Source organism: Pseudophryne corroboree, chromosome 9 (assembly GCF_028390025.1).
Source record: "Pseudophryne corroboree isolate aPseCor3 chromosome 9, aPseCor3.hap2, whole genome shotgun sequence".
NCBI classification, from domain to species: Eukaryota; Metazoa; Chordata; class Amphibia; order Anura; family Myobatrachidae; genus Pseudophryne; species Pseudophryne corroboree.
Window position 1 is genome coordinate 469,451,506 of NC_086452.1, and position 15,783 is coordinate 469,467,288.

The window sequence follows — 15,783 nt, forward strand, 5'->3', positions numbered from 1 at the left end:
CCGGGAAATTGGGAAGTGTCATGGAGCAACCAAACCATGACCTTTTCATATAGAGCAGATAGAATGCCTACAGATACAGAGCTTATACGCCACATAGCCAGTAGAGAAAAATCTTTCCGATATAGGTATACCCTAGGAAGTAGGATTACGAGAGTTGGAGAGGTATCACCAGGATACTGTGCACATATCGTACAAACTGATACGTGTACTAGACAGATGGGAGAATTAGGGGTAGGAGATTTCACATGGAGGATGTGTAATATGGTTATGTCCTACTCCGTCCCATATGTTTTCCCCGATGATGCATATTTCATATGCGGGAGGAAGGCGTATAAGTGGCTTGCCCCAAACTCTGAAGGATTGTGTTATATTGGAAAAGTACTGCCTGAAGTAATGACTGTATCACATGCCAAAATGAAAGATATACACCGTGTTGCCCAAGCTCCTTATACTCATACTCATTACGAGCACGTAGTTAAACGGCACCTGATAGAAAGAACAGAGCATCCGGCCTCTGACATGATCCATGAATCCACCGGGATTCAGTTTCTAATCGCGTTAGATTTCACTCGCACCGCCAGAGGAGTGTTGAATTATAAATACATATCTGCGCTCGCAAATTTGTTAGACAATATCACAGAAATGTATGATGACACGTTTAGGTATACTGGAAGAGAACTTCAAGCTTATAAAACAGAACTGGTACAGCATAGAATGGTTCTCAATTACCTCACAGCAGTGACAGGCGGATATTGTGTCACACTGGCAACGCAGTACGGCGTGAAATGCTGCACATATATAACGAATAGTACCGAGGACCCGGTCGAGGTCATAGACCAAAAGATGGACGATATTCTCCAACTGAAGTGGGAATTTCGCAGGAGACACAATCTCACCCTTGCTGCTGTAGGTAATGAGCTGACTGGTTGGGTGTCATGGTTGAACCCGCGAAATTGGTTCTCTGGTTTAGGAGAATGGGCTCAAGGAGTCATAATGGATGTTGGGAAGTTTCTTCTATGTATCTTAGGTGTTGTCATATCCATTGGCTTGATATTTAGATGCGGACAGGCTTTAATGAAGTGCAAACGTAGTACCAGGGTAATGAGTCTAAGGAGTGAGGAAATTGTAATTCCAAAAGGATTTGATTTATGACCCAACAGTAGAAACAATGATGTGATGAAAATGCGATTATACGGTCCGTTTCTTTCACCTGTTTTTCCGTTTTCTTCAAGGTAAAAAGACCCACTTGGACGAGGAATTTGATGACCCTGTATACAGACAACTGATGGATTAAAGAAGAAGTTTTGACAACCTTATACACAGATATTTGATGAACTATGCCATAGACCCCCAGTTTCCCTAGAAATTTTAAATTTACGCTAGCCCAACACTTTTGTAAGTCTATGGACATTGACAAAGCTTTTGCTCGCACCTTTTGGGCAAAAGCACAAAGAAGACTGCATTCAACAGACACCGAACAAGACTTCAACCGACAAATGTTCATTAACCTGACATAGAATACCACTGCATTTACCATAAGTGTTCTTTTTCTTCATCTCTACAACCTTCAGGTAATGACACACATAGTCGATAGGGAATACAGGCACAGATATCAGCAATCACATATTCCCCCATTCATGTATCATCAACTAAAATGTGCTCCCCCATTTTGTTGCAACCAAAATCCGAAAAGAGCTCGGTAAAGTTTGACAGCCCATCCACAGACCCGTACCGCGGGATAAGAAGGAATTCAAATGTATACTTCGCAATACCTCGAAGCTTGATGTACAACACGTACGGCACGATGATACATGACCCCCCAAACATGGATTCATACACACATGCTTCTACTATCTCACTAGGTCATACCCTCTTCACACCTTCTCCTCTCTCCCCCCTTACCCAACCATGGAAATGTATTAACCCCTGACATATATTTTTCTCGTTTTGAAATGTTTTAGGAAGTGGCAGTTATTGTTGACTGCCAAAGGGTGGACTGTCAAAGTCAGAAAAATATCACTATGCACACTGCCATATTTGCACCTCATACATGTCCGCTCTGCGCATGCGTACACTCTCCCGTGCGTGCGCATACACGCAGTCGCGTGCACCCGCAGGCGCACGATATGCGGATTTACGGTAGAGTTTGTGTTCGTAGCGAGCGACTCAAACGTTACATATTTTCACTATATAATGTATTTTGTAGATCATGGTCCCTTTGATAGATTCTGAAAGTTTAGTTAATGTAGCATGTTCATGGACAGAGAGATCCCTCTTTGTTTGATACGAAGGGTCAGACATGGGTCATACAGTGGTGTTTAGTATCCATCGGAAGAGTATTTAATTAGCAATATTCCGGTGTTGGTTCGAAGCGAATTAATCGCTCGTGCGAATAGTTATGGACATAAGAAGTTTATGTCCATTTACTATTATTTGCACTTACTTATCCACGCGGCGGGAAACCTAGTTTCCCACCCACCTGAGCAGTTGGAAATTGTCACAGCCCACCTGTATGAATCAACCTATGACCTTTTGTTGTAGTGCGAAGACGAATTCCTGTGTCCAATGAACAATGAGATTGTAGGGACCATTGAATTGTATTGTGTGTGGGGCATAAATAGACAAGCCGATCACATCCAGCTCACTCTTCAACGGTTCTCATTGCTGATAATCGGGAGCTGGATGTCCAGAGGCGCATGCGAACGTTCCCCTTTGTGCGTAAGTTTTTCTCCGCAATCATATTGTTTTTCTTGTTATTGTGAGCCATATCTCTCTATATCTCTCTCTCTCTCTCTTCTCCTCTTTCTCTCGTATTCCCTTAAACGTAATAGTATTGTATTGTATTTCCTGTGTAGTTATCTGGTTAGTTAGTCTATGTTATATTGTAGTGTATAATTTGTATTGTATTATTCTTTTAACTTGCAAGTATAACATTTATATAAGGCGTTAGACCCTAAGCCCAGTAGTGGTGTATTTCTTATAGTGTTAAGTATTCTCAGAGCGTCGGTGACGCTCGAACAGCTTTAAAGTTAACAAGGTTACACTGTGTTGCATCTACACCCTATCTCTACACTAAGGTTTTACTGCATATTACATTGTTTATGGTTTAGATATAAAGGTTTAACATTGTGAGCATCTGCACCGCTGGTGATCTCCTCGTGGTCCCGAGCGTCCGCTACGCTATAGCGAACCATTATGTTAGTCAGCAGCCAATAGCGTGCCTGCCTGTGATCTCAGAGCATCGACCGCTCGATCAGAGCGTGCCTGCCTGTGATCTCAGAGCATCGACGTTTCGGTCCTCACTTGGACCTTTGTCATCCTGACAAAGGTCCAAGTGAGGACCGAAACGTCGATGCTCTGTCTGTCATGAATTTCAAATAAATTACTGCTATAATGAAGACTGGTGAGTGCTCCCATTTCTCTTCGTTTATGCAATCCACTGGCGACTCTGTATAAGATCCCCAGTTTTGGAAGGCACCCCAGCAAGAAACTTTGAAAACGTGAGTGTGGACCTAACGTCTGATATATATATATATATATATATATATATATATATATATATATAATACAGGTTGAGTATCCAAATATTCCGAAATACAGACTTTTTTGAGTGAGATAGAGAAACTTTTGTTTTTTGATGGATCAATGTACACAAACTTTGTTTAACACACAAAGTTATTAAAATATTGTATTAAATGACCTTCAGGCTGTGTGTATAAGGTGTATATGAAACATAAATGAATTGTGTGAATGTACACACACTTTGTTTAATGCACAAAGTTATAAAAAATATTGGCTAAAATTGCCTTCAGGCTGTGTGTATAAGGTGTATATGAAACATAAATGCATTCTTTGATTAGATTTAGGTCCCATCACCATGATATCTCATTATGGTATGCAATTATTCCAAAATACGGAAAAATCCGATATCCAAAATACCTCTGGTCCCAAGCATTTTGGATAAGGGATACTCAACCTGTATATAATACTGTGTATATATACAGGTGAAACTCAGAAAGTTAGAATATTGTGCAAAAGTTCATTTATTTCAGTAATTTAACTTAGAAGGTGAAACTAATATATTTTATAGACTCATTACATGCAAAGTGAGATATTTCAAGCCTTTATTTGTTAGAATTTTGATGGTTGTGGCTTACAGCTTAAGAAAACTCCAAATCCTCAGAAAATTAGAATATTGTGAAAAGGTTCAATATTGTAGGCTCAAAGTGTCGCACCTTAATCAGCTAATTAATCCAAACCACCTGCAAAGGGTTCCTGAGCCTTTAAATGGAGGGAAAGCCTCAAAAGGAAATTACAAAAGAAGTTGGATGTTCTCAAGGTACAGTATCAAATCACATTAATAGAAAGTTAAGTGGAAGGGAAAAGTGTGGAAGAGAAAGGTGCACAAGCACCAGGGATAACAGTAGCCTGGAGAGGATTGTCAGGAAAAGGGCATTCAAAAGTGTGTGGGAGCTTCACAAGGAGTGGACTGAGGCTGGAGTTAGTGCATCAAGAGCCAACACACACACAGACAACTTCAGAAGCATCTTACCTGGGCTAAAGAAAAAAAGAACTGGTCTGTTGCTCACTGATCCAAAGTCCTCTTTTCTGATGAGAGCAAATTTTGCATCTCATTTGGAAACCAAGGTCCCAGAGTATGGATGAAGACTGGAGAAGCACACAATCCAAGATGCTTGAAGGCCAGTGTGAAGTTTCTACAGTCTGTGTTGATTTGGGGAGCCGTGTCATCTGCTCGTATTGGTCCACTGTGCTTTAGTCCAGAGTCAACGCAGCCGTCTACCAGGACATTTTAGAGCACTTCATGCTTCCTTCAGCAGACAAGCTTTATCGAGATGCTGACTTTAATTTCCAGCAGGACTTGGCACCTGCCCACACTGCCAAAAGTACAAAAATAATAAAAATGTATAATTGCGCTTACACTGGTAACATGAATACATAGGTGAATTTCCTCTTAACCGGTTCCTCACAGAAAGTGGAACTGCTCTCCTTGTTTTTTTCACGAAAATCAAGGAAATGCAGCAGCTTTCAAGAATATAAATGGAATAAAAGCCCTTATGCCACATCCATAAATTAAACTGAAATGACAGAAGGAGGCACAATAGTGCAGACAACCAAGATAAACAGATGGTGTTTTTATTTGTGGTTAAATTTTGCACTCACAAACTTCTCAAATTTGTCAAGCATGTAGTATAATCCAGATCTGCGTAGATGTACAACATCTGGTCCATCTGGTCTGGGATCCCACCAGGACACAGTCCTTGCTATGTGAGATAAACTTCAGCTGTCTTTAATGGAGTTGGGAAGAGCTCACCCCATAGGAACTATCGAGTATCCGGAACTCCATGGGACCTTTTGAAAACTGTTGGATGAGTATATGAGTGCCTTCCTTCATCAGCAAATCTGTTACATCTTTGTTATATGTGAAGTGTTTTACCCTGTTGAAGTATTCCTATGTTATCATCAAGAAACTCATTGGACCAGATGTTGTACATCTACGCAGATCTGGATTATACTACATGCTTGACAAATTTGAGAAGTTTGTGAGTGCAAAATTTAACCACAAATAAAAACACCATCTGTTTATCTTGGTTGTCTGCACTATTGTGCCTCCTTCTGTCATTTCAGTTTAATTTATAGATGTGGCATAAGGGCTTTCCTTCCATTTGTATTCTTGAAAGCCGCTGCATTTCCTTGATTCTCATGAAAAAACAAGGAGAGCAGTTCCACTTTCTGGGAGGAACCAGTTAAGAGGAAATTCACCAGTGTATTCATGTTACCAGTGTAAGCGCAATTATACATTTTTATTATTTCTGTGCATTGCTATCTATGGGGATATAGTGAAAATCCCTTTAAAGTGTATTTGCTGCTTTTAAACCACTGGTAGATCAGCGCAGAAAGCACAGAAAACTATATATAACACACTACCAAAAGTACCAAAACCTGGTTCAATGACCGTGGGATTACTGTGGTGGATTGGCCAGCAAACTCGCCTGACCTGAACCCCATAGAGCACAGGTTCTCAAACTCGGTCCTCAGGACCCCACACGGTGCATGTTTTGCAGGTCTCCTTACAGAATCACAAGTGACATAATTAGCTCCACCTGTGGACCTTGTAAAATGTGTCAGTGAGTAATTAATACACCTGTGCACTTGCTGGGTTACCTGCAAAACATGCACCGTGTGGGGTCCTGAGGACCGAGTTTGAGAACCACTGCCATAGAGAGTCTATGGGGCATTGCCAAGAGAAAGATGAGAAACATGAGACCAAACAATGCAGAAGAGCTGAAGGCCGCTATTGAAGCATCCTGGTCTTCCATAACACCTCAGCAGTGCCACCGGCTGATAGAATCCATGCCACGCCGCATTGAGGCAGTATTTCATGCAAAAGAGACCCAAACCAAGTACTGAGTACATATGCATGATTATACTTTTCAGAGGGTTGACATTTCTGTATTTAAAATCGCTTTTTTTATTGATTTTATGTAATCTAATTTTCTGAGATTTTGGATTTGGGGTTTTCTTAAACTGTAAGCCACAATTATCAAAATTATAACAAATAAAGGCTTGAAATATCTCACTTTGCATGTAATGAGTCTATATAATATATTAGTTTCACCTTTAAAATTGAATTACAAAAATAAATGAACTTCTGCATGATATTCTAACTTTCTGAGTTTCACCTGTAACTGTATTGTTTCAAATAATGTCAGCATCTGCCCAGTGTTCATAAGGGATGTGTCTCAGGAACTTGTGGTCATGGTCATTATTGCTGTGTTTATGATAGTAAAGAAATGCTGAAGAAGCTGTAGTCTTATTTAAAAAATATCCTTTTCCTTGGTGGAGGATGGTTTATAGTCGGCAAATTATTAAATAAGTCGGCTTTAATGGCAATAGTGTATATACAGTGGCATGCAGTATTTAATATTTCCAGTACCAATACTGGATTAAATAGCCGGTGTTGAGATATGTCCGATGGACAATTAGCAGCCCTGATATTGCTTAATGTTAGGTGATGTGGGCCGTGATATGTCCAAGAATAGGGAGCAGTGATGAAATCTCCAGGCATCCTCAAATGATAGAAGCTACCTGGCTGCACCTGGAGAAAGAGGCTGAGCAGGGGCTGCTCAAACCTCTTATGGAAAGCCTTGCTGTATTGATAGCGCTGATGCAAGTAGCTGGAAAAGTACACAGCTCTGCTCCGTTGTATACTGCCATTTAGGCTGAATTGATCGGACAGTGCAGCACTTTACTATTCCCATGTGTAGGTTAAAAAAGTGGGTGGAGTTCTAACACTTTTCATCTCAAACCCATGACTTTCTCAAAGGTATTCAGATGTGTTTTAGAATAGAGTATTATTACTAATAACAGAATGGTACCTGTAACAAAGGTTGGAGAATATGAGTACAAAGCAGGAGCAGACCCTAGCCCACATTTTATTGCATTGGATTTAAATAGAACTTAAAAAAAAAATTGTGACACACTTCCAATGAAAGTATCATATTCCAATGGTGACACCTGAGCAGTGATTTGTGTCGGCAACTGTCTTTCAGTTCTGTTTTTGAAGTTAAATTTTGTCCTCCTCTGTGTTCTTAGTTTTTAATAACAATTTGAGTACGAGTGCATTGGGGGTTCCATTTTATGTCAGAAAGTTTGTTTCCAAAGTCATGTACCACCCCAAAGGCATAAATTAGAATTAGGGTAAACACTCACCAACTTTCCTTGTATTAATGTGCATGCTTGTGTCAAAGCAATAAGCTCAGCAACATATTTAACATTTGTGTACATAGAAGAGAATCTGCTTTCTGAACTTTATGATCAGCATAACCAGATATCAGAGTGCCATCCTCCGTATGGGGTACATTTACTAAAGCTTCTAAAACAGAGAATTGGTGATGTTGCCCATAGCAACCAATCAGTTGCTGTCTATCATTTCTTTATTGCCTTTTATAAAATGATAGACTGCATCTAATTGGTTGCTATAGGCAACATCACTAATTCTCTGTTTTAGAAGCTTTAGTAAAATGTACACCTATATCTCTGGCAAGCATAATCTACATCCAATGTGAGATAAAGCAATTGGGAAATAAATTTCTGAGACTCTAGACAGAGTGACAAACAATAATGTAGTGTAGAGGTTCCCAAACACGGTCCTCAAGGCACCCAACAGTCCAGGAATTAGGTATATCCATGGCTCAGCACAGATGGTTAAATCATATTGACTGAGGTGCTGATTAAGTCACCTGTGGCCAAGCATGGATACATAAACCTGGACCGTTGGGGTGCCTTGAGGACTGCATTTGGGTACCTCTGATGTAGTCGATCATGTAGTTTAGCCAATATATTTCACTGTAACGATTCTGACAATGTCTGGTGTCATTAATAGGTATGAGTTTGTCAGAATTAAATGTTATGCTTCAGCATGATGAGGGTGTTGAGGACCAGGAGGACAAATTCCCTATTGGTGAGGTTAGAGGAGTGATGTGACATGACAAGTGAAGCCATCTGTGTGGATGAGAGGTTCTAGAACATCTTTATTACTGTAGTTAAGGCATAGGATTGTTCAGCTATATGTTGATAAATAGGAATCCACTGTCTGCAGAATCCTGACATGCCTATTACGACACACATTTGTTTCTGGTTATCCGATAATGTCATTTCAAGCACTTCCTTTATACAACCCCATTTTTAAATGACAGTAGACAGAGGATATGCTGGATCCAATGTATGTGCCCATAAAAGTGCACAACTGATTGTGTCTGAGATTGTAGAAGTAAAATAATATTAAATGTGCACATTGTGTATGCACTGTATTAAAGGCAAAATCTCTGCATAAAAGTTGCTGTCACAATTTGTTCAGTGCTCTGAATAAATATCGTTAGATGTGATAAATTCACAAATCCACCCAAACAATAGTAGTGCCAATGGTCAGCAAGGTAGCTGCAATTGTGCACTTGTGACCTACAGTATTAGCACACAATAACACGTCTATTATTGCACTGGATCCCTATAGTTAAAGCATGCTGTGTTTTGTAATATTTCTAAAATTTGTTTCACTGAGGCCAACTAACTCACTAAGGTTTAGTGGCAAAGGAGAAAAGAGGGGCCTCAGGGTCAGATCGAGGGTCCACACAGAACCCATGTCAGACATGTTTTCTAGAGTTTTATGGGACCTGTACTTCATCGGAAGGTTATGCAAATGTTTTGGCTCACCTGCACAAACCTCCAGAATCTTTATGAGCAGGTCTGGGATTGTGCAATTTATTGTGCACTCTACACTTTATGGTCATGAGCTCAGTTCAGTTTGTGAAAACAAATGTCTTGGGTATTGCACAAGCAACTTTTTTATGCTATTTGACACATGGGTACAATGTACTAAGCTTGTGTTACTCACATGTATCTTCTCATCAGCGAGTATAAGAGGTGCTACTAGTGCGGATTTTATTAACATTGGATGAACATGTGGACTCACTTTGGACCATGATTTTTGCCTTCTGTATGATCATCACAAGACACTCATTCTTATTTTAGTTTGCATAAGATCTTAGATTATTTTTATAGTTGCCAAATAACCAGATATGGTATGCTCATGAAATATCACTGAGGAACAACTTGGGTGATACAGATACAATTTACTAAGCACTAAAGATCAATTTCATAAAGCATATGGCAGATGAACAGATTACATTATAATTTGTTCTGACTTCCTAAAATATAGGCACAAAGTATCAGGTATTTGTATTTTTTTATAGTATCTACAATTGCTTTATCTTTTCTTACTATCTGATGAACAAGACTGTGCTTATGACACTATATGAATTGTACTGAATAAATATCTTGTCAAAGTCAGAAAAATATCACGATGCACACTGCCATATTTGCACCTCATATGTGTCCCTGCTGCGCATGCGTGCGCTCTCCCGTGCGTGCGCATACTCGCTGTTGTGGGCACCCGCAGGCGCACGGTATGCGCATTTACGGTAGAGATTGTATGCGTCTAGCGGGCGACTCTTTCGTTACATATTTCTACTATATAATGTATTTTGTAGATCATGGTCCCTTTGATAGAATCTGAAAGTTTAGTTAATGTAGCATGTTCATGGACAGAGAAATCCCTCTTTGTTTGATACAAAGGGTCAGACAGGAGTAATACAGTGGTGTTTAGTATCCATCGGAAGAGTATTTAGTTAGCAATATTCCGGTGTTGGTTTGAAGCGGATTAATCGCTTGTGCGAATAGTTATGGACATAAGAAGTTTATGTCCATTTACTATTATTTGCACTTACTTATTCATGCGGCGGGAAAACCAGTTTCCCACCCACCTGAGCAGTTGGAAATCGTCACAGCCCACCTGTATGAATCAACCTATGACCTTTTGTTATAATGCGAGGAGGAATTCCTGTGTCCAATGAACAATGAGATTGTAGGGACTATTGAATTGTATTGTGTGTGGGGCATAAATAGACAAGCCGATCACATCCAGCTCACTCTTCAACGGTTATCATTGCTGAAAATCGGGAGCTGGATTTCCAGAGGCGTATGCGATCGTTTCCTTTGTGCGTAAGTTTTCTCCGCAATCATATTGTCTTTCTTGTTATTATGGGCCATATCTCTCTCTCTCTTTTCTCTTTCTCTAGTATTCTCTTAAACGTAATAGTATTGTATTGTATTGTATTTACTGTGTAGTTATCTGGTTAGTTAGTCTATGTTATATTGTAGTGTATGACTTGTAATTGTATTATTCTTTTTCAAGTATAACATTCATATTAGGCGTTAGACCCTAAGCACGGTATTTGTGTATTTCTTATAGTGTTAAGTATTCTCAGAGCGTCGGTGACGCTCGAACAGCTTTTAAGTTAATAAGGTTACACAGTGTTGCATCTACACTCAATCTCTGCACCAAGGTTTACTGCATAATACACTGTTTTATGGTATAGTTACAAAGGTTTAACATTGTGAGCGTCTGCGCTGCTGGTGATCTCCTCGTGGTCTCGAGCGTTCGCATCACTATAGCAAATCATTACGTTAGTCGGCAGCCAATAGTGTGCCTGCCTGTGATCTCTTGGCCGTGAGCGAACGTGACGCTTGAGCGTCTCGACCTCGGCTAAGCGATTGCTACGCAACGTGCGTACCCTTACGGTACTCCATACGTCAATAGCGTACAGTGTTCTTAGACCTCTTAAAGGGTTTTAAATAAGATAAATATTTAGCTTTATCAATTGGCGGCTCGTCCTGTCCTTCACATATCTCTGCTAGGTAATTTCAGCAGACATTATCCATCAGCAAAGGGCGGGAGATCATATTCTTCGCAGTGCTGACGGGATAAGCGTCTGCTTCGCTTAGTAAAGGGTGCTGAAGGAATCCGGGAACCGGAGGTAAGAACAACACGCTAGTATCTTTTAAAACAGTTTTATTTCTGTTTTGCGTACACACGCATATAGCTGCATTTCTTTTTCGTATATTTTCATGTCACTCTCCTGTTTGCCATTTCACAATTGATAACGTGCTGAGAAAGATTTGTGCTATTGGTAGTAAAAGAGTAAAAACGATACATTAAGGGGTAATTTGTAAAACACACGCACAGCTTCGCCTGAGATACAAGGAAAGACCTGTGTGGTGCTTGGTAGATGATTACAGTTAAAGATCATCTACATTGATAAACGTGCTAATTGTATTTTTGTATGGCCAGCGTACACGTGTCTCTAACAAAAGGCTGAGACTCGCGAACGCAACACAAAGGCCAACGCACGCAGCGTATATTACGCAACGGAGCGTCTGGGTACGCCCACCGAAACTCAAATCGTACAATAGCATTGTTTTAGGGGGGGCGGTATAGCATAGCCACGTGATAATAGCACAAATTGATTTCAGTTTTTCCAAAACTTAGTTTAAATACCTTACTTTACTGTAATGCCTCTGGGGACAGCTATCAGACTACGGGAAATGATTTTTCTGATCAGAAAACTATAAGAATGATAGTGGGTTGAAAACGGTATGAGTGTATTGAACTCCTCTTGGTGAAGTCTTTGTGAAATCTTGGTGAAGTAAGTCTTGGTGAATCACGGTCAAGGTGAATACGTGATGAGCACGGTCTGAGTGAAAACGTGCAACAGAGTGTGATAAAGTTTTCGTTGTATTACGCTCTGGCTGTTTTGGAGCACAGTAGGGAGACTCCAATGATCCTACCATTTATGGGCAACAAGTGTCTATAAGTGGTACGATTGGACCGCACGGTTGTATGTGTGACCAATAACGCAACGTGATATGAGGTAGTATATCCATACGTAAATCTTGCCCTCATACGTGTTGTAGGGAGCACATGCAAGCGTGATTTGTGTAAAGAAAAAGGAAGGGAATTTTCTCAGGAAAATCTCTAGAGATAGGGCCTGTAACGGTTACACGTGTCTGCTAAAAGGGGCGGATTCGTTGTACTCGGAGCAGAAGAAGTTCAGTGGAAGAGCTTTAAGGATTTCCAACGTAGACTGTGTTTGGTGCATTTTAGGAAGTTTTTCTGTGTAAGGTCCACAATGGAAGCCAAGTGCACAACACAGGGACGTTCAGCAGTCAGGGTTCAGACTGCAGAGGCTTGCAGACCCCGAGGGTCTGCTCGGTTAGTAATGTGGGGGAGATATGGTCCCCACACTGAGACCTTTTGTGATGAATGGACACGAATGACTGCGGGGGATAAAGCACCATTTCCGGGGATAGGTAGTTTTGACTTAGAGGTATTGCATAATTTAAGGCGGAGGATCTGTCTAATAAAATCCTGGAAGCAACGGATCAGACATTATGATTGTTTACAGTTATGGCAACAGGAAAGTGAAATGCAAAGAAATGTAACTTACACACCTAACTTTCATCTTGAGAGGAGAGACATGGCAATGGAGAGGATTATGGTTGCGGAGAAAGGCACAATGTTGTACGATAAAAAGGCACTTAGTAACTGTATTAAAAATGAAAGTGTAAAATGTAATAAGGTTTATAAAAATAAAAGTGTTAAATGTACAACTATTAACCCATGCAAGTCGCACCCCATGTTAAACTTTCCTCAGGAACACCAACAAGAAAGTGAGCCCAGCACAATGTCGGAGCCTTTTCCAGCAGCCATCACACAAGACATCCAGGTGGACGCGACCAAATCGGTAAAGACTGTAATCAAACCCCCTAACGGAGGGTCAGGTGAGGTCGTGTCCACAGGTACGTATGGTATTATACATCACGCACAAACAAATGTACCTCATATCGTGGAATCAATTCAGAATGACGTTACTGGACTTAATCCTGTCAGGGTAATTGCAGTACCAAATGGGAAAACTGACTCTTCAGGAGTCACTCCTGTCAGGAACATCGCCATGTACTGCCCCTTTTCCCGAACAGAATTAAGAACAATTCTGTCTGAATTTCCTGATCCCAGGAAAGACTTAGTTGCTTGTCAAAAATACATAAGAGTGCTAGGAAACACTGCAGAGCCAAATAACAAAGATTGGAGGACAGTTTTGAGGGCATGCTTACCCCCCGATGTTGATTCATTGAAATTTATCGCTGACTGTAAGCTAGATGAGGAAGTACCACTAACAGACAAGTATAACCAAGATAATGTAAAAAGAATCAATCTACAGTTAGGAGTATATTTTCCTACAGTAGTAAAGTGGAATAAAATCTTTACAATAAAACAAAAAGAAGGTGAATCCGCATCAGAGTATTTTCACCGGGCTCTGCAAGATATGGCTAGGTACACTGGTATAGATGACATTGAAACTAACGTACACCACAGAGAGGTAGCTGTGTCTGTATTAATGGACAGCTTAAAAGACACACTAAAAATCAGGGTACAAACCTCCATACCTCACTGGAGAGGCATCTCGGTGGCTGCATTAAGAGAGTCCGCTATCGAGCATGACCGCAATATCCAAAGAACCAGGGAAGCGCAGGGAGAACGGTTGATGGCAATGAGCATCCAAGCACTAGAGGAGACATCAAGTCGACCAAAACCCCAGGCCCCTAGCACATGGAGGAAGCCAAGGATTTTTTATCATTGTAGAAGAGAAGGGCATTATGCCAGCAACTGTAATAACCCACATAAAGTCAGACCCCCTAGACCAAGAAATGAGCAAAATTATAACACACACAATTATAAACAGGGATCATATAGGAAGAATTTTGAGCCACACCCATAATGTGCAATCAGGAAAGGTGATCATTAGGACTGATGGTAAGCCTGAGGTTATAGTTAATAAATTGGGAGGTCATTCCCTGAAGGCACAGGAATGACCGGGTGAAACGTTGTAAATGTATCTGTGAAATGTTTCTTTTTCTCTCTCCCCATCTCTGACGATTATTGGTAGGATTCAAACATTGCATATATACTTGGTCTTTGCAGAAGTCTACCAAACCCCAGCATGACCTATCCGCATCAATGTATTCTGGCCAGATACAGACAGTGGAATATGGAAGTGCTGGGGGGAGGGACTGCGCAAGGAAACCATTGGACATGTAGATATGACAGCCTGATGATCTGACAATGTTTTAGAAAACGTTTATGTTTGAAAAAAATGTTTTTTTTCCCTGTTGTTGTTCTCTGTTGATTTATGTGATATATACATATATGAATTGTTCTCTCTCTTTTGTTTTTTTTTTGTTTTCTCTCTTCTTTCTCATGTTTTCATGTTTTAAAGATGGTATGTCACACCTCAGTTAGGCAAATGGTAATGCAAGATTTTTTGCTCCTTACAGAAAGTTCGCTGGTTTGGAAGGAATATTGCATCACCGGAATGTTCGTTTGGAAGACTGAGAGACAGCACCTTTGAGATGACAGCAGAACAAGAAGAACAACAAGACTAGAGAACTTAATTATCGTAACAAGTTTCTCTCCCCCTCAAACTGTTTTCCTGTACCCCCATTACAAATTTCTTCTTTTCTCCTCCTGTAAGATGGACTTGCCCCAAGAGACTGTGATCTGGATTTTCCTGTTGACCATGATGTTGACCAGAGCAGTCTGTTCCGGCGAGAGTACCAGAGAGGTCGAGAAAGGAGCCAGAAAGGTTCCGATGACTGAGACGGAGGTGTAAATTTCCAATAGCAACACAACCACCAAGCAAAAGGCGAGTACCGGAAACGATCTAGCAGCCATGTTATTTGTAAACATTTGTTAGCTGAAAAGAAAACTGTATCTGTAGGCTCTGTGACAATGTAGTTGAGGATGGGTGCATCAAGAAATGCCAATCCAGTTTTAATATCCACATGGACCGGCATCCCTTGAGTGACTATCACTCCTTAGTGGGTAGTGTGCTAAATCAAACAGATTGTTGGGTATGCTCTCAAGTACCTCAAGGTGATAGCAAATCAGGACTAGTACCATTTCCTTTAACGATAGGGGAGGTACTTGAGCTAAAGGGTGGGAGACCGGTGGACAGGAGGTTTAATATCTCCAGTCCTCCTAGTTTGAAGCTCCACCAATATCATGTGGATAGATCCCTCATATGTTTTAACATTTTCAATCCCCGAAAGCCGGGAAATTGGGAAGTGTCATGGAGTAACCAAACCATGACCTTTTCATATAGAGCAGATAGAATGCTGACAGATACAGAGCTTATACGCCACATAGCCAGTAGAGGAAAATCTTTCCGATATAGGTATACCCTAGGAAATAGGATTACGAGAGTTGGAGAGGTATCACCAGGATACTGTGCACATATCGTACAAGCTGATACGTGTACTAGACAGATGGGAGAATTAGGGTTAGGAGATTTCACATGGAAGATGTGT